This window comes from Schistocerca nitens, chromosome 8, assembly GCF_023898315.1.
Source record: "Schistocerca nitens isolate TAMUIC-IGC-003100 chromosome 8, iqSchNite1.1, whole genome shotgun sequence".
NCBI classification, from domain to species: domain Eukaryota; kingdom Metazoa; phylum Arthropoda; class Insecta; order Orthoptera; family Acrididae; genus Schistocerca; species Schistocerca nitens.
Window position 1 is genome coordinate 202,490,987 of NC_064621.1, and position 24,016 is coordinate 202,515,002.

The 24,016-nt window shown below is 43.0% G+C and overlaps 1 protein-coding gene across 1 annotated transcript in view; it reads left to right on the top strand.

The window, feature by feature from the left end:
- LOC126199291 (insulin-like growth factor-binding protein complex acid labile subunit) overlaps positions 1–24,016 on the top strand; it is a 600,038-nt gene that overhangs the window by 114,806 nt on the left and 461,216 nt on the right. The window contains exon 2 of the mRNA XM_049936114.1: positions 18,072–18,131. The gene's annotated coding sequence lies outside the window, so the exon portion shown is untranslated. The remainder of the gene's footprint in view (positions 1–18,071; positions 18,132–24,016) is intronic.

Consider the following 24,016-nt stretch of genomic DNA (forward strand, 5'->3'; position numbering starts at 1 on the left):
ATTGGTCGTGGATTCACCAGCGTACCAATATGCTTAATATTAAACGTAAAGTGGTTGCATTACGAGCCTTTATAAGAAGCTCGTTTTGCCTATGGATTTTAACATACAGTATATGACGTATTGGTCCGCCCCTCGTGGTCTCGCGGTAGCGTTCTCGCTTCCCGAGCGCGGTGTCCCGGGTTCGATTCCCGGCGGGGTCAGGGATTTTTCCTGCCTCGAGATGACTGAGTGTTGTTGTGTCGTCTTTATCATCATCATTCATCCCCATTACAGTCGGAGGAAGGCAACGGCAAACCACCTCCATTAGGACCTTGCCCAGTAAGGCGGTGCGGGTCTCCCACATCGTTCCCCTACGCTCTGTAAAGAAGCATGGGACTTCATTTCCATTTTTCCACATGACGTATTGAGGCCTTACGTTGCTGTTTTCTGTAGCTGTTGTAGGTGATGGCTGACAAGCTGTAATGGTCAACGATGACCCACAATACCCTCAACACCTGTGAAAATTAAAACTAGTGTGACCACCTTTGGTGTGTTTAGTGCCGGCAGCAATGCCTAAAAAGGAGATGAAACTGACTTCCGTTGGGGTAAAAACATAAAATTTATTCATCCGAAAATTAATTAAACTAACCACAAAACAAATACAGTTGAATATCAAATGTGCAGATGCCCTGTGCAACAAGAGCATTATTGTTATTTGTAAATGTTTCATCTAGATAACGTGAGTGAACCTATAACAAAACTTCTGCAGTAAGCTGGTAACTATTGTGGATAACGTCCTCTCAGAGACGTGGCCATGGTTAATATAGCAACCAGCATAAGCGTACGGAACTGAACCTACACTCATGCTCATTAATTAAGGATAATGCTGATACATGGTGAAACAACGCTCTGTTGGGCGATTTGCGGATTTAAATCACGTCGGGGTATGACCATGCGTTGCATTTGACCTGCGGTCGTCGCACGGTGGCGCTGGCAGCAGTCCACATACGCCAAGGTGTGTTGGTGAATGTCAGATTACGGTGCAGCCAGTAAGTGTGCAGACGTTTTCAGACGTGCTAATGGTGACTGTGTGTTGAAAATGGCTCAAATAACACGTATTGATGACGTTATGTGGATTAGAATACTAGGACGACTGTAGGATGGTGAAACACAGCAGGTCGTAGCACGGGCCCTTCCTGTACCACAAAGTGTGATCTAACGATTCCAGCAGACAGTAAACATGTCCAGGCGCTACGGTACGGGACGTCCACAGTCTAAAACACCACATGAAGGCCGATACCTCACCATCAGTGCCCGCAGAAGGCGACGGAGTACTGTAGGTAGCCCTGCTCGGGACCTTACCTTAGCCACTGTAACAGTTGTCTCCAGACACACAGTCTACAGACGACTGAACAGACATGGTTTATTCGCGCAGAGACTTGAAAGGTGCTTTCCACTGACCCCCGGTCACAGGAGTACCCGTACATCGTCATTGGAACAGTGATCCCAGATTATAGTCACGGAGGAGCCCAGATATAGTCTGAACAGTGATTCTCGCCGGGTTTCCAATCTGGCGTGAAGCAGGAACCAGATACCAACCTCTTAATGTCACTGAAAGGGACCTGTATGGAGGTCGTGGTTTGATGGTGTGGAGTGGGATTATGATTGGTGCACGTACACCCCTGCATGTCTTTGACAGAGGAACTGTAACAGGTCAGGTGTATCGGGACGTCATTTTGCACCAGTATGTCCGCCTTTTCAGGGATGAAGTGGGTCCCACCTTCCTGCTGATGGATGATAACGCACGGCCCCACCGAGCTCCCATCGTGGAGGAGTACCTTGAAACAGAAGATATCAGGCGAATGGAGTCAGGTGTATCGGGACGTCATTTTGCACCAGTATGTCCGCCTTTTCAGGGATGAAGTGGATCCCACCTTCCTCCTGATGGATGATAACGCACGGCCCCACCGAGCTCCCATCGCGGAGGAGTACCTTGAAACAGAAGATATCAGGCGAATGGAGTGGCCTGCCTGCCTGTTCTCCACACCTAAACCCTATTGAGAACGGTTGGGATGATCTCGGTCGACGTATCGCTGCACGTCTTCAAACCCCTGCGACACTTCAGGAGCTACGGCAGGCACTGTTGCAAGAATGGGAGGTTATACCACAGCAGCTGCTGGACCAACAACCCGTCGTGCGGCCTGTGTACGTGTGCACGGTGATCATATCCCATATTGATGTCTGGGTACATGCGCAGGAGACAGTGACGTTTTGTAGCACATGTGTTTCAGGACGGTTTTCTCAACTTATCACCAATACCGGGGACTTACAGATCTGTGTCGTGTGTGTTCCCTATGTGCCTATGCTATTAGCGCCAGTTTTGTGTAGTGCCACGTTGTGTGGCACCACATTGTGCAGTTATCCTCAATTTATGAGCATGAGTGTACTTTTATCGCCGGTTCTATGGCGAGAGTCCATTACAACTCCTGCATTGGTGAAAACAGTTGCGACGGCTGTCCCGTAATATCAGGCCATTTCGTACTAGTGGTCTGTCGCGTGGTCGCAGCGTCGTGTACCTGCCGCGATAGTTGAGCAGACTGGACAGCGGTCTGGGAGGCCGTTACGTGCAACGCGCTGAAGGGTTGTGGCGAGGACGCGAACCGTTAAACCCAGTTTCCCGTATTACTCCACCGATTAATTAGCTAAGTATTCTATGTACGGTATAATTAAGACAAATAAACCTGCACTATAACTGATAACCAAATTGGCTGACCTATAAATGTTTTTATACTGAAATTATAACCGTCATTAAAAAGTTTAGAAAGAAATTTATACAGATTATAAGTAATCGTAGTTTGCTAATAATCCGTTGCGTTTTAGCTCCGATTGTCTGTTTAACGTATTGTCCGGTGATTGTGCCGTGGACTGTCTCATGCACATTTCTTCCAGAGCTTATAGAACGTTACTTTACCCTCTTTACGTAGTATTTCTAAGTTAGTTCAAAAATGGTTCAAATGGCTCTGAGCACTATGGGACTTAACATCTGAGGTCATCAGTCCCCTAGAACTTAGAACTAATTAAACCTAACTAATCTAAGGACATCACACACATCCATGCCCGAGGTAGGATTCGAATATGCGACCGTAGCAGTCGCGCGGATCCGGACTGAGCGCCTAGAACCGCTCGACCACCGCGGCCGGCTTCTAAGATAGTCTGAGGGCTTATAGTAGAATATTGGTTATTTCATAGGTGTGTAGTTAATGCAGATCTGGAGCTGTTTGCGTTAAGATATTCTTTGAATCATATATCAAACACATCTACCCGTTCGCTCTTGTTGAACAATCGTTACACGTAGTAGAATAAATTGCTAATATGTGCTTGTTCGCTGTGTCTGTATCTGGTTCCTACATTCTGTGAAAAGAAAGAACCTGGAGCTAAGTTGCTCTTTTCTAAGTGTTTAACGATCTTTTCAGAGAAGGAGCCGTAGCATGCAAACCGATGAAAATTCTTGTTATTTTTTTCATGTTGTATCATTGTTGATGTAGCTGAAAAACCTTATCGGACGATGCATTCTTCTTGTTCTCGATTTCTATAGAGAAATCATTTTTAAGTGCGATAAATTGTGTCATCTGATACTCATGATCAAATGCATGGGTTGGTAAGGGGACAGTATGAAGGTGCTGAAGCAGTGACCGAAAAACTGCCTTCTTAAATATTAAGGGCTGATTAAAAAAAAAAGAATAACCATGTCCGTGGTTAAGGGTGTGGGCTGGGTTTGAAATCAGCCATGATGCATTCAAAGAAATCAACCTTTCATTCGTCTTAAGTCACGAAATATCTATGCGTGGAGGCCTTGAAAATGAGTCCAGTGTTATCAGTAAAGAAAGCGGCTCTCCATTCGCCAACCATCCAGTGCATGAGCTTAGTGGAAGAGGACCCTACTGCGACGAACGGTCGACGGTACACATTTATCTACGCGTCTCGCATACCCACTTCCTCCTGAAGCCTTCTACTCATAGCGTTCTATAGTATCACGCTGCTGGTAGCTGCAGTTGGAGGGGGAAATCACTAACTGCTTTCATTCTCAAATACTGCTTCGATATAGACGGAGTAGTTTGCGCACATACCAAATTTCTAACTTTGAAGCTTGACTTATTGTGTTAAACCGTTAATGTGAGAATACGTCTCTCACTGATAAAATAAGACATCAATTTAAATTTGTATTTCTCTGCCTCGTGATGACTGGGTGTTGTGTGATGTCCTTAGGTTAGTTGGGTGTAAGTAGTTCTAAGTTCTAGGGGACTGATGACCACAGATATTAAGTCCCATAGTGCTCAGAGCCATTTGAACCATTTTTTGCAAAAGTCTGAGTATTCTAAGGGCCCCTCTTTGCTTAAATTATATCGTTGATATTTGGGCTAGGTTTGCTAGGGGAATCAATAGCAGAGTGTTCTTCAGTAACTTATATTTGTGTCATCGCAGCAATGAAATGGTACGCTCCTCCTACAAAAATTTTCAGGTTCATTTCGTAAGGAGGAAGACAGTTGAACCGAGGATGTAGGTAGAGATACGGGTTTAGTGTTGAGAGATGTCGAAGTAGTTGTCTATTCCACAGCCCTCAGGCGTCAGAGCAGCTACGAAAATGTCGAAGTTTCAAAATGGTTCAAATGGCTCAGAGCACTATGGGACTTTACATCTGAGTTCATCAGTCCCATAGAACTTAGAACTAATTGAACCTAAGTAACCTGAGGACATACGACACAATGTCCGAGGCAGGATTCGAACCTGCGACCGTAACGGTCCTGCGGTTCCAAACTGAAGCGCCTACAACCGCTCGGCCACACCGGCCGGCTGTCGAAGTTTCACACAAGTACATTTGTAGCGTGCTCACCTAAGATGCGCGAATGGTATCCGGAGTGTTGCCGAACTAGGTGGTGTTAAAGGGAAGTAACGCCGTTTTATTCACGCACCTGTTAATGTTGCACCCCGACCTCTACTCCCCTACCAGCGATCACGCCATAAGTATGCTCGAAATAGATGAAGATGCATTTTACTCCCTCGGATCACGTTCAGATTTCGTCGAATGGGTTTAAACGGTCCCCAGTGGTTCCAAACTGTACACAAAAGTAAAACTTGCGGTCACGCTGCCCTCCAAAACGGTCAGATTACCTTTAATGGAGATGATGCCCAACAATGCATTTAGAGAAGTGTTGAAACGTCCGAGGGTGTCACAAGTGTCAAAGTTTGTCAAGAACGTCGTTATGTTGCTCGTCGCACAGCGAAATGTCAGTTTCGACCGCGAAATGTATAGGAATCAATTCTCCAGGGAAAGGACTGTTTACATTGATTCCCTTTATGCCGTCCCATGAGGCCTTTTCGTGCAGATTCGGAGCGGTGGTGCGTATATAACGATTTCCTCGGCCGCTCATAAGAAAAGCATGGGATTTGAATACTGGTCGTTGCGATTTTGATCTCCATGGCAGACGTTTCGAAGAAAGCGGTGAAACGTGGGTAAGAGGCTGGCTCTGACCGCTATGGGACTTAACTGCTGAGGTCATCAGTCCCCTAGAACTTAGAACTACTTAAACCTGACTAACCTCAGGACAACACACATCCATGCCCGAGGTACTATTCGAACCTGCGACCGTAGCGGTCGCTCGGCTCCAGACTGTAAAGCCTAGAACCGCTCGGCCACTCCGGCCCGCTGGACAAGAGGTACTGTGATGCACTTCCCGTCGTGTCACATGTCCACGATGGCGTTTGACAGACTTTTGGTGAAGTCTGGTGCCAATATGACACGCTACATAATCTTCTGAGCTGTGGTTTTTTTTTCGCATGTGTCAACACCTCTCTGTTTCAAAAGTAGTCTAACACGAGGGTGACGTCGCGGGGCGAAATGCTTTTCCACTTTTAAGCCAAGTTTCATGTGCGTCGCAATGGATGGGAATTACGGGCTTTCGAAAAACTTATTCTTTACTTCTGTTGTCCAGTGTAGTATATTGGCTGGCAGACTTCTTGATACTGGGGTAAACCATTTGGTTTCCTCTTCAAAGTCGCTAACGTAAAAGTGATACATCAGCCATGTAGTTACAGAGGTCGTGAAAGCGAGGAAAGAGAGGGCTAATTTTAATTAGTGTAACAAAAAAATGGTTCAAATGGCTCTGAGCACTATGGGACTTAACATCTGTGGTCATCAGTCCCTAGAACTTAGAACTACTTAAACCTAACTAACCTAAGGACATGACACACATCCATGCCCGAGGTAGAATTCGAACCTGCGACCGTAGCGGTCACGCGGTTCCAGACTGAAGCGTCTAGAACCGCACGGCCACACCGGCCGGCAATTAGTGTAACAGGTACATATTTCTACGTACCAGGTGTGGAAGTATGAAACCAGAATTTGATTTCAATAATTACACGTCTGTTGATTGAAACTGATAAACAATATTTTATTGGAAATAGTCTTCATTGCTACTTATAGATTTCTCCGTCAGTCTATGTCTCCCACGCCAAAAAACAGTGCTTCTTTTGAAGTGAACCAGTCAGCGAGTTATTTTCGTACATTTTCATACGAATTGATGCGTTGTTCAGCGAGAGCGCGTCCCAGTGATGCAAATACATGATAATAGGACTGAGACCAGGTCTGGAGAATAAGCCTCATCACCTAGCATTTATCAACTGAACGCCTCGATCGTTTCTCTGATCCGTTTTGATGTATGTGACGGGGCATTATCACGGAACAATGTGACTTTGCGTTAGCTTTTCCTTATTCCGGTTGTTTTTCACGTAATGCTCGATTTAAATCGATTATTTGCTGTTGGTAGCGATCACTGTTAACGGTTTCACCAAGTTTTAGCAGCTCATAATAGATGATACCTTTCTGATTCCACCTAACACAGAGCGTTGTCTTCTTTCCAAAGCGATTTGGTCTTGCAATGGATTTCGATGGTTTGCCTGGATACACTCATGATTTACGACGCTTAGGATTCTCAAAATATGTCCATTTTTCATCACCTGTCGCTATTCGATGGAGAAACGACTTTCTTTGGTATCTGGTGAGCAGTAATTTACAATTGAATATTTGCTTGCTGTCTTTCATTCAGTTCATGTGGAACCCGTTTTCCCTCTTTCTGTACCTTTCCCGTAGCTTTCAACCGAAGAGAAACGGCTTTCTGCGTCACGTTCAATCGTTCTGCGAGTTCCTGTTGACTTTGAGTATCATCTGCATCCAGTGAGGCCTGCAATTTGTTGTATTCGAACTTGTTTCGGTGGTTTCCCGCGCTCGTCGTTTCTCACGCCAAAATTACCACTTTTGAATTTTTTGAACCACTCGGAACACTGTGTTTTCCCAAGAGCATGTTCGCCGAAAACTTCGACAAGCATTTGATGCGACTCTGAAGCAGTTTTCTTCAAATGATAACAGAAAACCTATACTGTCGGCAAATCGTATTTCGTAGGCACAAAACACGACATGTTCAACGATGTATGGCATTTGGGTTACTGTGTGCCGCGCGGGATTAGCCGAGACGCTGCAGTCTGTGCGGCTGGTCCCGGCGGAGGTTCGAGTCTTCCCTCGGGAATGGGTGTGTGTGTTTGTCCTTAGGATAATTTAGGTTAAGTAGTGTGTAAGCTGAGGGACTGATGACCTTATCTGTTAAGTGCCATAAGATTTCACACACATTTGAACATTTTTTTTTTTGGTTACTGTGTGTTGACATTCGTCATTATCCGTTACAGGAAGCAGACGGCGCTGCAGACGCGGTGTCTCGGGCCCTACACAGACTGCTAGCACCATCTGTAGGGAAAATCCGGTTTCATACTCCTACACCTGGTATTTTAAGGGAATTTAATGTGATTTTCGTTTTTGATAATAACAAAAACATACAAAATTGTTCTTTTTCATGGCCCCTGTAGGATCTTCGAATGCTTCAGCAATTTTATACCATATTTCTTTTTCTTTGGCATTTGAGCCACGGGTCTCTTTCATCCAGAAACACATATGATATCTACATTGTTCTATAAGCGACATTACGTTCTACATCTACATATACATCTACAGCCATACTCCGAAAGCCACCTGACGGTGTGGCGGAGGGTACCTTGAGTACCTCTATCGGTTCTCCCTTCTATTCCAGTCTCGTATTGTTCGTGGAAAGAAAGATTGCCGGCATGCCTCTGTGTGGGCTCTAATCTCTGATTTTATCCTCATGGTCTCCTTGTGAGATATACGTAGGAGGGAGCAATATACTGCTTGACTCTTCGGTGAAGGTTGTTGTTGTGGTCTTCAGTCCTGAGACTGGTTTGATGCAGCTCTCCATGCTACTCTATCCTGTGCAAGCTTCTTCATCTCCCAGTACCTACTGCAACCTACATCCTTCTGAATCTGCTTAGTGTATTCATCTCTTGGTCTCCCTCTACGATTTTTACCCTCCACGCTGCCCTCCAATGCTAAATTTGTGATCCCTTGATGCCTCAAAACATGTCCTACCAACCGATCCCTTCTTCTAGTCAAGTTGTGCCACAAACTTATCTTCTCCCCAATCCTATTCAATACCTCCTCATTAGTTACGTGATCTACCCACCTTATCTTCAGCATTCTTCTGTAGCACCACATTTCGAAAGCTTCTATTCTCTTCTTGTCCAAACTGGTTATCGTCCATGTTTCACTTCCATACATGGCTACACTCCATACAAATACTTTCAGAAACGACTTCCTGACACTTAAATCTATACTCGATGTTAACAAATTTCTCTTCTTCAGAAACGATTTCCTTGCTATTGCCAGTCTACATTTTATATCCTCTCTACTTCGACCATCATCAGTTATTTTACTCCCTAAATAGCAAAACTCCTTTACTACTTTAAGTGTCTCATTTCCTAATCTAATCCCCTCAGCATCACCCGATTTAATCTGACTACATTCCATTATCCTCGTTTTGCTTTTGTTGAAGTTCATCTTATATCCTCCTTTCAAGACACTGTCCATTCCGTTCAACTGCTCTTCCACGTCCTTTGCTGTCTCTGACAGAATTACAATGTCATCGGCGAACCTCAAAGTTTTTACTTCTTTTCCATGAATTTTAATACCTACTCCGAATTTTTCTTTTGTTTCCTTTACTGCTTGCTCAATATACAGATTGTATAACATCGGGGAGAGGCTACAACCCTGTCTCACTCCTTTCCCAACCACTGCTTCCCTTTCATGCCCCTCGACTCTTATAACTGCCATCTGGTTTCTGTACAAATTGTAAATAGCCTTTCGCTCCCAGTATTTTACCCCTGCCACCTTCAGAATTTGAAAGAGAGTATTCCAGTTAACGTTGTCAAAAGCTTTCTCTAAGTCTACAAATGCTAGAAACGTAGGTTTGCCTTTTCTTAGTCTTTCTTCTAAGATAAGTCGTAAGGTTAGTATTGCCTCACGTGTTCCAACATTTCTACGGAATCCAAACTGATCTTCGCCGAGGTCCGCTTCTACCAGTTTTTCCATTCGTCTGTAAAGAATTCGCGTTAGTATTTTGCAGCTGTGACTTATTAAACTGATAGTTCGGTAATTTTCACATCTGTCAACACCTGCTTTCTTTGGAATTATTATATTCTTCTTGAAGTCTGTGGGTATTTCGCCTGTCTCATACATCTTGCTCACCAGATGGTAGAGTTTTGTCATGACTGGCTCTCCCAAGGCCATCAGTAGTTCTAATGGAATGTTGTCTACTCCCGGGGCCTTGTTTCGACTCAGGTCTTTCAGTGCTCTGTCAAACTCTTCACGCAGTATCTTATCTCCCATTTCAACTTCATCTACATCCTCTTCCATTTCCATAATACTGTCCTCAAGTACATCGCCCTTGTATAAACCCTCTATACACTCCTTCCACCTTTCTGCCTTCCCTTGCCGGCCGCGGTGGTCTCGCGGTTCTAGGCGCGCAGTCCGGAACCGTGCGACTGCTACGGTCGCAGGTTCGAATCCTGCCTCGGGCATGGGTGTTTGTGATGTCCTTAGGTTAGTTAGGTTTAACTAGTTCTAAGTTCTAGGGGACTAATGACCTCAGCAGTTGAGTCCCATAGTGCTCAGAGCCATTTGAACCATTTTTTTGCCTTCCCTTCTTTGCTTAGAACTGGGTTGCCATCTGAGCTCTTGATATTCATACAAATGGTTCTCTTCTCTCCTAAGGTCTCTTTAATTTTCCTGTAGGCAGTATCTATCTTACCCCTAGTGAGACAAGCCTCTACATCCTTACGTTTGTCCTCTAGCCATCCCTGCTTAGCCATTTTGCACTTCCTGTCGATCTCATTTTTGAGACGTTTGTATTCCCTTTTGCCTGCTTCATTTACTGCATTTTTATATTTTCTCCTTTCATCAATTAAATTCAATATTTCTTCTGTTACCCAAGGATTTCTATTAGCCCTCGTCTTTTTACCTACTTGATCCTCTGCTGCCTTCACTACTTCATCCCTCAGAGCTACCCATTCTTCTTCTACTGTATTTCTTTCCCCCATTCCTGTCAATTGTTCCCTTATGCTCTCCCTGAAACTCGGTGAAGGTATGTTCTCGAAACTTCAACAAAAGCCCGTACCGAGCTACTGAGCGTCTCTCCTGCAGAGTCTTCCACTGGAGTTTATCTATCATCTTCATAACGCTTTCGCGATTACTAAATGCTGTAATGAAGCGCGCTGCTCTCCGTTGGATCTTCTCTATCTCTTTTATCAACCCTATCTGGTGAGGATCCCACACTGCTGAGCAATATTCAAGTGTACTGTAACCTACTTCCTTTGTTTTCGAATTGCATTTCCTTAGGATTCTTCCAATGAATTTGTCTGGCATCTGCTTTACCAACGATCAACTTTATATGATCATTCCATTTTAAATCACTCCTAATGTCTACTCCCCGATAATTTATGGAATTAACTGCTTCCAGTTGCTGACCTGCTATATTGTAGCTAAATGATAAAGGATCTTTCTTTCTATGTATTCGCAGCACATTACACTTGTCTAGATTGAGATTCAACTGCCATTCCCTGCACCATGCGTCAATTCGTTGCAGATCCTCCTGCATTTCAGTACAATTTTCCATTGTTACAACCTCTCGATATACCACAGCATCATCCGCTAAAAGCCTCAGTGAACTTCCGATGTTATTCACAAGGTCATTTATGTATGTTGTGAATAGCAACGGTCCTACGACACTCCCCTGCGGCACTCCTGAAATCACTCTTACTTCAGAAGTCTTCTCTCCATTGAGAATGACATGCTGTGTTTTGTTATCTAGCAACTGTTCAGTCCAATCACACAATCGGTCTGATAGTCCATATGCTCTTACTTTGTTCATTAAACGATTGTGGGGAACTGTATCAAACGCCTTGCGGAAGTTCTCTGCGGATCAATTCATTGCATACGTAACTCTTATCAAAAAGAACAGAAGTAGACAGGATAGCAGACGAAAGTTTTCTGTGCTTCCACTGCCGAAGAGGAGGCGACGCGAGCTTCTTCGCGAAAATATCCAGAGCAACACGAGCGAACACAAGCGAATGCGAACCGAACAGGACTGAATACTCACGCACGCCTGACGTTTACAAAAGAGCGAATTCTCGTTCGCTGTTGCGCGTTCGCTAGTGTTCGCTTTAGTGCAGAGGGGACCGGACGTGCTGTACGGACGCCTGTGTTGGGGCGTGCAGCTGGTGAGTCCTCCAATCGCTGTCCTGAACCGAGGGAACGCCTCTATTGTCGGCTCCGATTGATTCTCCGGGCCGGGACCCCGCTGTTATTGCTGCTGAATTTTGCAGCCCGCCCGCCTGTTGCGCCGCCCGTTTCTAATTCAGCTGCGCGTCCAATTACGATTTTTGGTCACGGGCTGGCAATAAATGGGGTGGGGTTGCTCCAGCGCCGTGTCGCGTGAATCCTGGAGCACGCCCAGAATATTTATCGCCGCGCCCAACGACGTCATGCGCAACAGTTAATTACCTCAAATCGATCGGTACTGCTCGTTACCTTTATTTACCCATTTCTTTATTCCATTGCTCCATTTTTGTCATCTTATTTTCCTACCCTTCTTGTTTGTCAAGCTAGTTTAGCCACCACTATTCCTATTGGTCAATAATCTTCCCTTCTTCATAGTGAGCACGACAACCATAAATCCGTTGAATAGAGACGGCGTTGTCCCACTCAGCTTGCAATATAAGTTAAGATTTCTTCATCATCACATCATATGTACGAGGGGCGTTCAATAAAAAATGCAACATGTTTTTATTCGGCCAGTTTCGGTTGAAAAAATGTTGTGGGGACTTTGATAAAGGTCGGATTGTAGCCTATCGCGATTGTGGTTTACCGTATCGCGACATTGCTGCTCGCGTTGCTCGAGATCCAATGACTGTTAGCAGAATATGGAATCGGTGGGTAGAGGAGGGTAATACGGAAAGCCGTGCTGGATCCCAACGGCCTAGTATCACTAGCAGTCGAGATGACAATCATCTTATCCGCATGGCTGAAACGGATCGTGCAGCCACGTCTCGATCCCTGAGTCAGCAGATGGGGACGTTTGCAAGGCAACACCCATCTGCACGAACAGTTCGACGACGTTTTCAGCAGCATGGACTATCAGCTCGGAGACCATGGCTGCGGTTACCCTTGACGCTGCATCGCAGACAGGAGCGCCTGCGATGGTGTGCCCAACGACGAACCTGGGTGCACGGATGGCAAAACGTCATTTTTTCGGATGAACCGAGGTTCTGTTTACAGCGTCATGATGGTCGCATCCGTGTTTGGCGACACCGCTGTGAAAGTACATTAGAAGCTTGCATTCGTCATCGCCATACTGGCGTATCATACGGCGTGATAGTATGTGGTGTCGTTGGTTACACGTCGCGGTCACCTCTTGTTCGCATTGACGATACTTTGAACAGTAAACGTTACATTTCAGATGAGTTACGACCCATACTCTGCCCTTCATTCGATCCCTGCGAAATCCTACATTTCAGCAGGAAAATGCACGACCGCATGTTGCAGGTCCTGTACGGGCCTTTCAGCCCTGGCCAGCACATTCTCCAGATTACTCACCAATTGAAAACGTCTGGTCAATGGTGTCCGAGCAACTGGCTCGTCACAATATGCCAGTCACTACTCTTGATGAACTGTGGTACGTGTTGAAGCTGCATGGGCAGTTGTACCTGCACACGCCATCCAAGCTCTGTTTGACTCAATGCCCAGGAGTATCAAGGCCGTTACTTCGGCCAGAGGTGGTTGTTCTGGGTACTGATTTCTCAGGATCTACGCACCCAAATTACGTGAAATTGTAGTGACATGTCAGTTCTAGTATAATATATTTGTCCAATGAATACCCGTTTATCGTCTGGATTTCTTCTTTGTGTAGCAATTTTAATTGCCAGTAGTGTAATTAATTTAATTAATGCCAGATAATAAAGAGGTGATCTTAAATTGGAATTTAGATTACTGTCCCTTATGAAATTTTCCGGCGTGTCGGACAAGCAAAATGAGCTGAGCTATGCCTGTAAATTGGTAAAAAATCTTTTCATATTTCCACATAAACAAAATAGTCTCTCTCTTGTTGCAAATTTATGCTTTACAATTAATAATACTACTTCCGATCGCCGTATCCACTTACAAAATCTTGACTATGTGCTTTATATTGTTGTAATCGGATCTTCGTGATAAGTACGAAGTACACAGTTGAGTTTCTTGGTTTTCTATATATTGCAGTACTACGTGGAATACAACTTTTCACTGGTAGAATAATACTATATTCTTCCTTTGATGTTAATAAAAAATACAGACTTTTTACTTATTCTCACAACCAAAATGGCTACCGCCGAATACGCTCTAAAATAACGTGCGTCTACCTTCGTTCATTAACAGAGAGTGAAACCTTCCTCTTACCGAAGAACAGATTTTTTTTCTTTTTTTTAAAAAACATTGCTAGCCGGTGTGGCTAAACGGTTGTAGGCACTACAGTCTGGAACCGCGCGACCGCTACGGTCGCAGGTTGGAATCCTGCCAAGAGCATGGATGTGTGTGGTGTCCTTAGGTTAGTTAGGTTTAAGTAGTTCTGAGTTGTAGAGTGCTTATAACCTCAGAAGTTAAGTCCCATAGTGCTAAGAGCCATTTTTTTAACATTTGAAAATTAAAAATACATTACGGTAGCACAGGCTCTACACTGGGCTACCGTTCCACATTTTCTCTTTGCCGTTGAAGAAAACGAAAATATAAAAGCAAGAAATGTAAAAGATACATCATAGGTCCGTACGGACTTTATTACGAGTATACTCTAACTAAGAATATGTTATATAATTCTGCAGCAAAACCAATGTTAAGCGCAATGGTCTGTAATTTTGCGGGTCCGTTCTTTTACTCCGTACGTTCTTGCTGCAGTAACTCATGTTTGCTGCAGAGCATGGAAAGTCTGGTAGAGATTGTGGTGTCACCGCCAGACACCACACTTGCTAGGTGGTAGCCTTTAAATCGGCCGCGGTCCGTTAGTATACGTCGGACCCGCGTGTCGCCACTATCAGTGATTGCAGACCGAGCGCCGCCACACGGCAGGTCTAGAGAGACTTCCTAACCCTCGCCCCAGTTGTACAGCCGACTCTGCTAGCTATGGTTCACTGACTACATACGCTCTCATTTGCGGAGACGACAGTTTAGCGTAGTCTTCAGCTACGTCATTTGCTACGACCTAGCAAGGCGCCATATTATTCAAGAATGTATTCTGAACTGATAATATTGTGAATCATGTACAGTCAAAAGCGACGTTCATCGTTAATGTATTAAAGTTAAGTATCAAACTAATTACGTCCGCTTTCTGAATTCTAATTCCTTGTCATGTTCCAGACCTCACGTCAGTATAGTCCTTCCCTCCTCACGCCAGCCTGCGTGAGCTAAAAAGCGTGCATTTCGGCCTCCTCTAGTAACACGGTGTTGGCACTTCTGCCAACACAACAGAGATCAAACGAGGGGAAAATTACGGTTGGCGTTCAGTAAACAACGCAACACTTTCTCCTTTCTTGTTCTTTTTGCTGTGGGATATCACTTCAGCCCCTGTAGTTTCACTGAATTTTCTTTTTATGATAGTATGAAGAAAGACCTGTGTTAATTGTTAAAAACCATTCAAAAGCCGAGATCGCACACAATATTTTTTTTATTCGGGACAACCGATTTCAACAGCCTCAGCTGTCATCTTCAGGTCTTCAATAATTTTTTGTAGTAAAACATGTTCATTTTACACTGAGCTCGTGCACAAGATGTCAAGCGCTGAGTTTTACCCACTCGACATCTCGTGCATGAGGTGAGCGTAAAATGAAATACTAAAAAAATAAAATGATAAATTAATTAGACACCGAGCTGCAAACAGGCGTTGATATACTTCACTGGGGACATGTTGAAAATGTGTGCCCGACCGGGACTCGAATCCGGATCTCCTGCTTACATGGCAGACGCTCTATTCAGGAGATCCCGGGTTCAAGCCCCGGTCGGGCACACATTTTCAACGTTCCCAGTGAAGTACATCAACGTCTGTTTGCAGCTAGGTGTCTAATTAATTATCATTTCATTTCTAGCAAAGCTGCATGGTCATCCACGGTATGTGTTCTTTCGGGAACAGATACTACCGTCATATATAACTAAAAAAATACTTTAAGACCTGAAGATGACAGCCAAGACGGTTGAAACCGGTTGTCTTGAGTAAAGAAATATATTTCGTGTGATCTCGGCTTTGGAATGTTTTTTAACCGCGAAGTTTCATGAAGTTGCATTAGGTGACGGCGCTACAAGTGGTCTTCAACACTCGCAGAATGTCTACTTAGATCTGGCAATGAACAAAAAGCGCCCGAGAGGAGCTCAGGAAATTTCGTTGGACTGTTCTTCCTCATCCACTCGACAGCCCATGTCTCGCACATTCTGACTTCCATCCGCTTTGCCCCATGAAGAATGCACTCCGCGAGGATCGATACGTTGATGATGGGAAACCTATTGATGCAGCAAGACGGTGGCTCCGACACTGACCAGTAAAATGGTACAATCCGGGCATGAAGTTCCTCCCAGGGAGGTGGCGTTTTGAGGAGCACCTTGGAAGTACAAAAGAGGTCAACCAAATGAGTGTTCCGCAAACTCTAAAATTCAGTATCATTTCATCCTCTTCACATTTCGTTGCATCTATCGCTTCGTGTCAACGGCTTCCATATCTGTTACATTCTTCGAATGTTACTTTATATAGTGTGTCAGAAGTGCTCAAGTTCAACATTATTTGGCAGTTTGTATAGTAGCAATGATAATAAACACACGAAACATACCTGAGTTACATGTTAACATATGATACAGTAGTGCAGTCATTTGTGGAATCTCTTCTTCTGACGGTGGGATTATGGTCTGTGGCGCTGTTATCTTCGGTCTATTTGATCAAGAGCCATACATGGTATGTTACCGAAGAATTCTTAGAAGCTTATACACTGAAGATCCAAAAATCTGGTACACCTTCCCAGTATCGTGTAGGGGCCCAAAGAACTCGAAGACGTGCCGCAACATGACGTGTCATGGACTCGACTAATGCCTGAAGTAGTGCTGGAGGGAACTGACACCATGAATCCTGCAGGGCTGCCCATAAACCCGTAAGAGCACGAGAGGGCGGAGATCTCTTGTGAACAGCACACTGAAAGGCACCCCAGATATGCTCAATAATGTTGATGTCTGTGGAGTCTGGTGGCCATCGGAAAGTTTAAACTCTGTAGCAATTCTGGACTTGTGGGGTGTCGCATTGTCCTGCTGGAATTCCCCAAGTCCGTCGGAACGTACAATGGACATGAATGGATGCAGGTGATCAGACAGTATCCCCACTTCACCGGTATCTCGGAGATGATGTGTCCCACCGCTCGTGCGCCGACTATAATACCACGTTCAAACTCACTTAAACCTTGATAACCTGCCATTTTAGCAGCAGAAACCGATCTAACAACTACGCCAGACGTCTTGTGTAGGCGTTGCCGACCGCAGCGCCGTATTCTGCCTGCTTACATATCTCTGAATAAGCATGCCTGTACCAGTTTCTTTGGCACTTCAGAGTATCAAATTCTACAGAAAAAATCATTTACTTCCATTAGAAAAAGTGGCTGTGGTAATTCAGCGACTATAAACAATAAAACTTATTTGCGAACTTCAGAAAATTTGCCATTTTGTTTATGACTGCGGAAACCACACCGCGATAAATGCACTCGTACTATAGGTATTTGGGATCGCCCGTTTTAGCTGCTTCGCCCCCGTGTATTACGGTCTCAGTGGTGTCCGTGTTATATGACTGCGCTAAACAAGATGATGCAGGCCTCATCTTCTTGGACTTACAGATCAAATGCGGTGCTGCGAGCCAACTACTACGACATTTGGCCAACACAGGCTGCCAACTTTTATAGCCAACGTCTTTACATAAAATTTTAACTGGAGTGCACGTCACATCGTCACTTTGTTCGTGATTTTACTAAGTTGACCTTTATAAACATTGCTTTAACTGACTGTTTAAATGTTTGGAGTAGGGTTATCTCTTTAGTTCCTCAGCTTTTGATTATTCACCGAATGCTTCTATACGAGTGAGTGTGTGTGTGTGTGTGTGTGTGTGTGTGTGTGTGTGTGTGTGTGTGTGTGTGTGTGTGTGTGTGTGTGTGTGTGCGTGTGTGTGTGCGCGCACGTGCGCGAACAAAGTAATATAAATGGATCGGTAGCTGTAAATTGTACTTTTCCATATTTACGTTAAAGGTATTAGTTAAACTGAGGAAAGTAGTGTACACGAACCACTCGAGACCCAGGACCCCTAATACTAAAACCCTAAGCAAATTACCATGACCACCCTCCTTTCGGTCGGTAGAGTTCCAGTTCTTCCTGAATGGTGTGAGGTCTAAAATAGTATAACCGCTATTTGTTCTAAGACACAGTTCTGTGTTTTGAGTATATACCGAGTGGCTCTCTAATATCCATCAGATGCGTTTCTTCTATGATTTCTGCAGATACAGTCATTTTAACTTTAGAATTAGTCAAAAAATAAATAAAACGTCTCCAGCAATACCTCTACATTTCTACAACAGTTTCTTCTCTCTCTCTCTTTCAGGCTCGAACGCTTTGCCATGAAGTGACGGCCAACAAACCACTGCCTGGAGTCGACCAGTAGGTGAGTATAGGTTTCGCATGTTTTCTGAAACGTACCTAACATGTCAGTAAATAACAAATGTATCGCATTTCGATACCAGAAAGACTACAAATACTTGAAGGAACGCTAAGTAGTTGGAGTATTGCGAGAAGTAAAATTTTCATTTGCTTATAAGCAATACTTTTTTCTTTGTGAAATACGGTACTCGAGGTAGCAATACTGACTGTTTCCCCAAATTATTTTCTCTAATTCTTCGGTAGATATTAACAAATTCGTGTTTTCATTGCGTAGATGGAGACGGCCCAAAGAAATACAGCTCGTCTTGTGTTTCATCCGAGCTCCCGAGTTGGCGCAAACGCCGTCTTACTTTCTTATTCTAAATAAAATTTTCTTTAAATTGAATTTATATATGACAATTCCATAGAGAATTCCCATATTACTCTTGTATGATAAAAGGTTTGTCAATATGCATCAGCAGGGACTACAAGACAAGAAGAACACCCCGTATTTCAATAGTGACCGAGTGGCGCTGTTACGTCGTCTACGCACCATCAGAAGGAACTTACATTTTGCAACAAATTGCAATACCCAACTCGAGGTAACAAACCTGTCGTTCGTTCCAGCTGCACTGACCGGTCGACAGAGGGCTCCCCACAAACTCAAATGCATTATTGAATTTGTCGCGCAACGGATGATCTACTAAGAAAGGAAAAGGACCTCGTAAATCAATTGTAAGTGTTAGTTCTTACTAAGTCATTGCGGGTTTGCTTCCTGTGGGTGGGTGTTCACAAAGAACAAATAAAGCAAGAGTTAATCGAGACAAATGTCGTCAACTCACAAGACAGATAACCTCCCACACTAGTTTCATGTTCGCGGTGCTGACTCCCCTATTTCGCGACGATACTGAACGAGTTGCCTCTCTTAGAACTTTTTCGATGTCCCCAGTCAGTCCCCCCAGACCGCACAGCAGTACAGAAGTGGGCGGACAAGCGTGGCGTAAGCCGTCTCTTTAATAGATCGGTTGCATTTTCCAAGCGTTCTACCAGTAAATCGCAGTCTTTGGTGTGCTTTACCCACAACATTATCTATGTCTCGTTATTGTAATCTCTAACTACTTTGTTTAATTTACACGTTTTAGATTTTCTGATTTCTCGTGTAACTATGAACCCAGTCACACAACTGAAGCGATATTCCGCATGCACGCAATTTGATTAGAAGACGCTTGTGAGGAATGATGTCGAAAGCTGCCTAGAAATCTATAAATTTGAAATGCCCTGTCGATAGCATTCATTACTTCTTGAAAATAAAGAACTGATATTATTTCACAAGAACGATATTTATTTAATCCATGCTATTTGTCAATAAATCGTTTTCTTGGAGGTAATTCATAATGTTCGAACACTTTACATGTTCCAAAATCCTACTGCAAATCGACGTTTGCGATATAGACCTGTATTTCAGCGGATTACTTCTGTTTTTTTTTATATATATATATTGGTGTGACTTGTGCAACTTTCCAGTCTTCAGGTACGTATCTTTTGAAGAGCGAGTGGTTGTATATGATTGCTAAGTATGATTCTGTTATATCAGCATAGTCTGAAGGGAGCCTGTCTGGTATAAAATCTGGACCGGGGACCTCACCTTTATTAAGCGATATAAGATATTTCGCTACATCGAAGTTATCATTCACTCATTAGCCAAAACATAATGACCACTGCCCACCTAGACGCTGGATGCCACCTGGGGTCGGTGTGGGCATGTGACGCGATAACAAAAGTATGTAGGCGCAGCAGACACGGACGCGGGATGACCCTAGCGAAGATATGGGTTGAAAATGAGGAAATCCATTGAGGTAAGCAACGTTGACAAAGGGTCGTTTATTATTACGCAGAGCCTGTGAAAGAGCATCTCGAAAACAGCGAAGCTGGTCGAGTGTTCACGTGCTACTGTCGTGAGCTTCTACAGAATGAGGTAAGACAGTGAAACTACCATTAGGTGCTAAATAGTTGGACGTCCGCTACTCTTCACACAATTTAAGGTTCGGAGGCTTGTTTACTCCGTAAAGTAAGACAGATCGTGATATGTGGCATCTCTACCTAAAGACCACGACGCATGTGCACGCACAAGTATTTCGGAGCACACCGTACATTGTATATTGTTGAACGTTGCATGGGGGCTTAATTATTTTTTAATGAAAATAATTTTAATTTTAGTAGCTGACTGTCCGGTTACGCAGTCTCGTAACCGGTTGGCCCTGACTAGTATTAGTCCGCAGTCTGACTGCATAGAATAACAACAAAAAATGAAAGGAAATTTCCGTTAACACAATTAATTAATTAAGTCCCCAGCAACTATAAAAGCTACGAAACGAAAACTACGAAACAACAAAGCACAAGTGTAACTGTTCTGTGTGTGGAAGTGTGATTCAACGTACACATCTGGCACGGTTCTTCCTCAATAAGACAAGGCATTTTAAGCACCATTTACAATGAAGTAATTAAAAAAAACAGAAGTACTATAATTGCACATAGAAACCAGAATTACACTCAAATACATGAACACAAGCCAGATGCTTTGTTGACTGAACCTGTGACCAAAAGACATTGTTAGTTAGGAAATTTGAAATAAAAAAAATGTTTTTTTACCTTCATATATATTGACGAAAAATACACTCTGATCATTACAACATCCCCAATCGAACAGCATCGGCTGTCTAGCCCATCAGAACAACTGCACACGACATGCTGACAACTAGTACTGCTATCGACATTCTCTCAACAAAGCACTAACCACCACAACTTCTGAACAAGCACTGCCAGTGGAGGCGGCGGAATAAAACTCTTTGGCGCGATCTGTGGCGCTGTGATTCAGTGTAGCCACCTTTCATATGCCCCTCCTCCACGGGGAAGAATTTGATGGTATTTTTGCCAGCATTGGTGGTGAAAATACCACCAAATTCGTCCAAATAAAAATACAGACAAAAATAAAAGATAATATTAATAAGTAAATATCACATAACTAAATAAATATTGGCTTTGCACTGACCCTTCAATTACCTAATATATAAAATACAGTAAGGAATACAAATGCTTGCATACATGTGATTTTACACAATAGTTTGCACAAGTATCATTCAATAAATGGCACCAGCAATGACAAATAGGTGTAGGTAAGAGTCTCATAACATTTCTCAAACAGTAAATATACAAAAAATCAGTTTATACAAATATTCACATAAAATCTTGTCAATAGTTCAATAAACAAGTATCACTCCTCAGAGTAGTTGACAGTTCCAGCAGTAGCACCCAGCAATGGTCAACAGGTGCAAATAGCTGTCTCATAACATTTCATCAGCAGTATTTAAACAGCTCCAACAGTGGCACCCAGAAATGGCGAGCAGGCGCAGACACCAACAAGCGACATCATTTCAGTAGAAGCAGTTCCATCACTGGCACCCAGTAATGTTGAACATGTGCAGACACCAACAAGTGACATCATTTCAGTAGAAGCAGTTCCATTAGTGGCACCCAGCAATGTTGAACAGGTGCAGACACCAACAAGTGACATTATGTCAGTAGAAGCAGTTCCATCAGTGGCACCCAGCAATGTTGAACAGGTGCAGACACCAACAAGTCACATTATTTCAGTAGAAGCAGTTCCATCAGTGGCACCCAGCAATGTTGAACAGGTGCAGACACCAACAAGTGACATTATGTCAGTAGAAGCAGTTCCATCAGTGGCACCCAGCAATGTTGAACAGGTGCAGACACCAACAAGTCACATTATGTCAGTAGAAGCAGTTCCATTAGTGGCACCCAGCAATGTTGAACAGGTGCAGACAGCAACAAGTGACATTATTTCAATAGAAGCAGTTCCAACAGTGGCACCCAGCAATGTTGAACAGGTGCAGACACCAACAAGTGACATGTCAGTAGAAGCAGTTCCATCAGCAGCATCCAGCAATGTTGAACAGGTGCAGGTAACAGTCCATAATATTCACTATCACTAATCAGACAGTTCATCAGAGTTTATCAGCAGAAATTAAACATTTCCAAGTGGCACGCACCAAAGTTAATACGTGTAAGCACGAACAACAGTTTGAATGCACACACAATTGCTTTTACAAAATTATTATCAATGCTCTTACACTAAACATACAAATTATAATAAACACACAAATGATATCAGATAATTGTCATATTAAATATTACAAATCCATAAATATCAGTAAACCTATAATATTTATGGCTGTCAGTGCAAGCCACAACAAACAAGTAAAATAATATTTAAGAGTAGGTCGGTACCAATTATTTGGGATTAGGAAAGGAAAACACACTCACTCATCTTTCATCCACATAGTACTACTGTGTAATTGAATAGTGTTAACTGTGTAAATGCAATTCTGTCAAAATTTGATGTTCAACATGTGTATCAAGTAGTACTGGCAGCAGTGTATTACAGTCAATAATAGTGAACGTCATAGTCATCATGTCAAGACCAATTTTTGCCAAGCCAAATCAAAATGTACTGTTGCTGAACAACTGTCAGTGTGCCAAGATATGCAAATGCTTCCTCTCTCCAAAAAAAGTATATACTGCTTAGTGATTTAACAAAGTATGTGTGTAGACAATCTTCCTTCCACTTGAGTGTTCTGGTCTGCCATCTTCATCCTCCTTGTTCCATATAAACCAACAAAAAAATATGCTCCTCACTTACTTTACCTCATATTCACCAAAACTCCAATAATCATCAGCATCACATAATCTTAATACTTCAATGATACCTCTTACGTCGATACATATAAACCTTATCATCAATATCATTTACTTTACCTCTTGTCCACCAAAACCCGAATAATCATCAACTTCACACAATCTCAATACCTCAATAATACCTCTTCAATACGTCGACACATATAAATCTTATCACCAATATCATTTCACTTCCATAACAGCTCTTTCCTCTAGTCAATCTCCTCGAACAAGTACAGATAAAATCCTAGTGCAAACTTCTGTTCATCATCCCATACAATCCCAAGACACAATGTCCACACACAACCTCTGTGTAATCCATCTGACCCAAATCTTCTACTCATTATGAATTATAAAATACATTTTGGTTACCTTGTCCATCATTAAATAAAAGAAATGCATACATGACCTCTAACAGCCTTTAGTTTGAATAACTTTCAGTAAGTAAGTACGAGTATGGAGTGTGAATGATCGTAATAATTCACAGTGTGTACACCACTTCAAGAATCATGGCAAAACAGAAGCAAACATGTGGAGTGTTTCTTGTGTCAAGTGTCACTTGCTATTTCAATTGCTCACGAAGAATGCAGTGTAATAACTGTCAATGGTCTAAACCTAGTGTTGGTATGTCATGTCGTTAGCTTCCTTCCTATTAGCATAAATTTGTACAGCTTCCATAAAACCTCCTGCTCATGTGACTTCAATGAAGTTTCTCGTACCAACGTCGTTCGTAGAATTATAGCAGTTCATTTTCTTATCTTAAAAATATAAGGCACTTAGCGTAAGCAAAACATGCAATAGCGAGTAAATATACTAGTAGAGAACAGAATGTCAACAAGTGGATGCAGCACAATCCCTACAACGAGGCTCTGCCAAGCAAACAATCTATAATTAATACCATAGTGTGACCTAAACTCCATGTTTTTACACCGTATATCAGCATTTCTATATACCAAATTAAAGAGTAGTTATGACACAAAACAGAAAAGTGTAAATATGCAATCCATACGCAAAGCAGCAAATATATATCTTACATAATAAACAGGTCATTAGCATCATATCAGCATAAACAAATAAATGTTCATATGTAATCTTAATAAGTAAACATGAGGGCGCAAGCAGATAAATCACAAAGTATAACTTACATACATAATC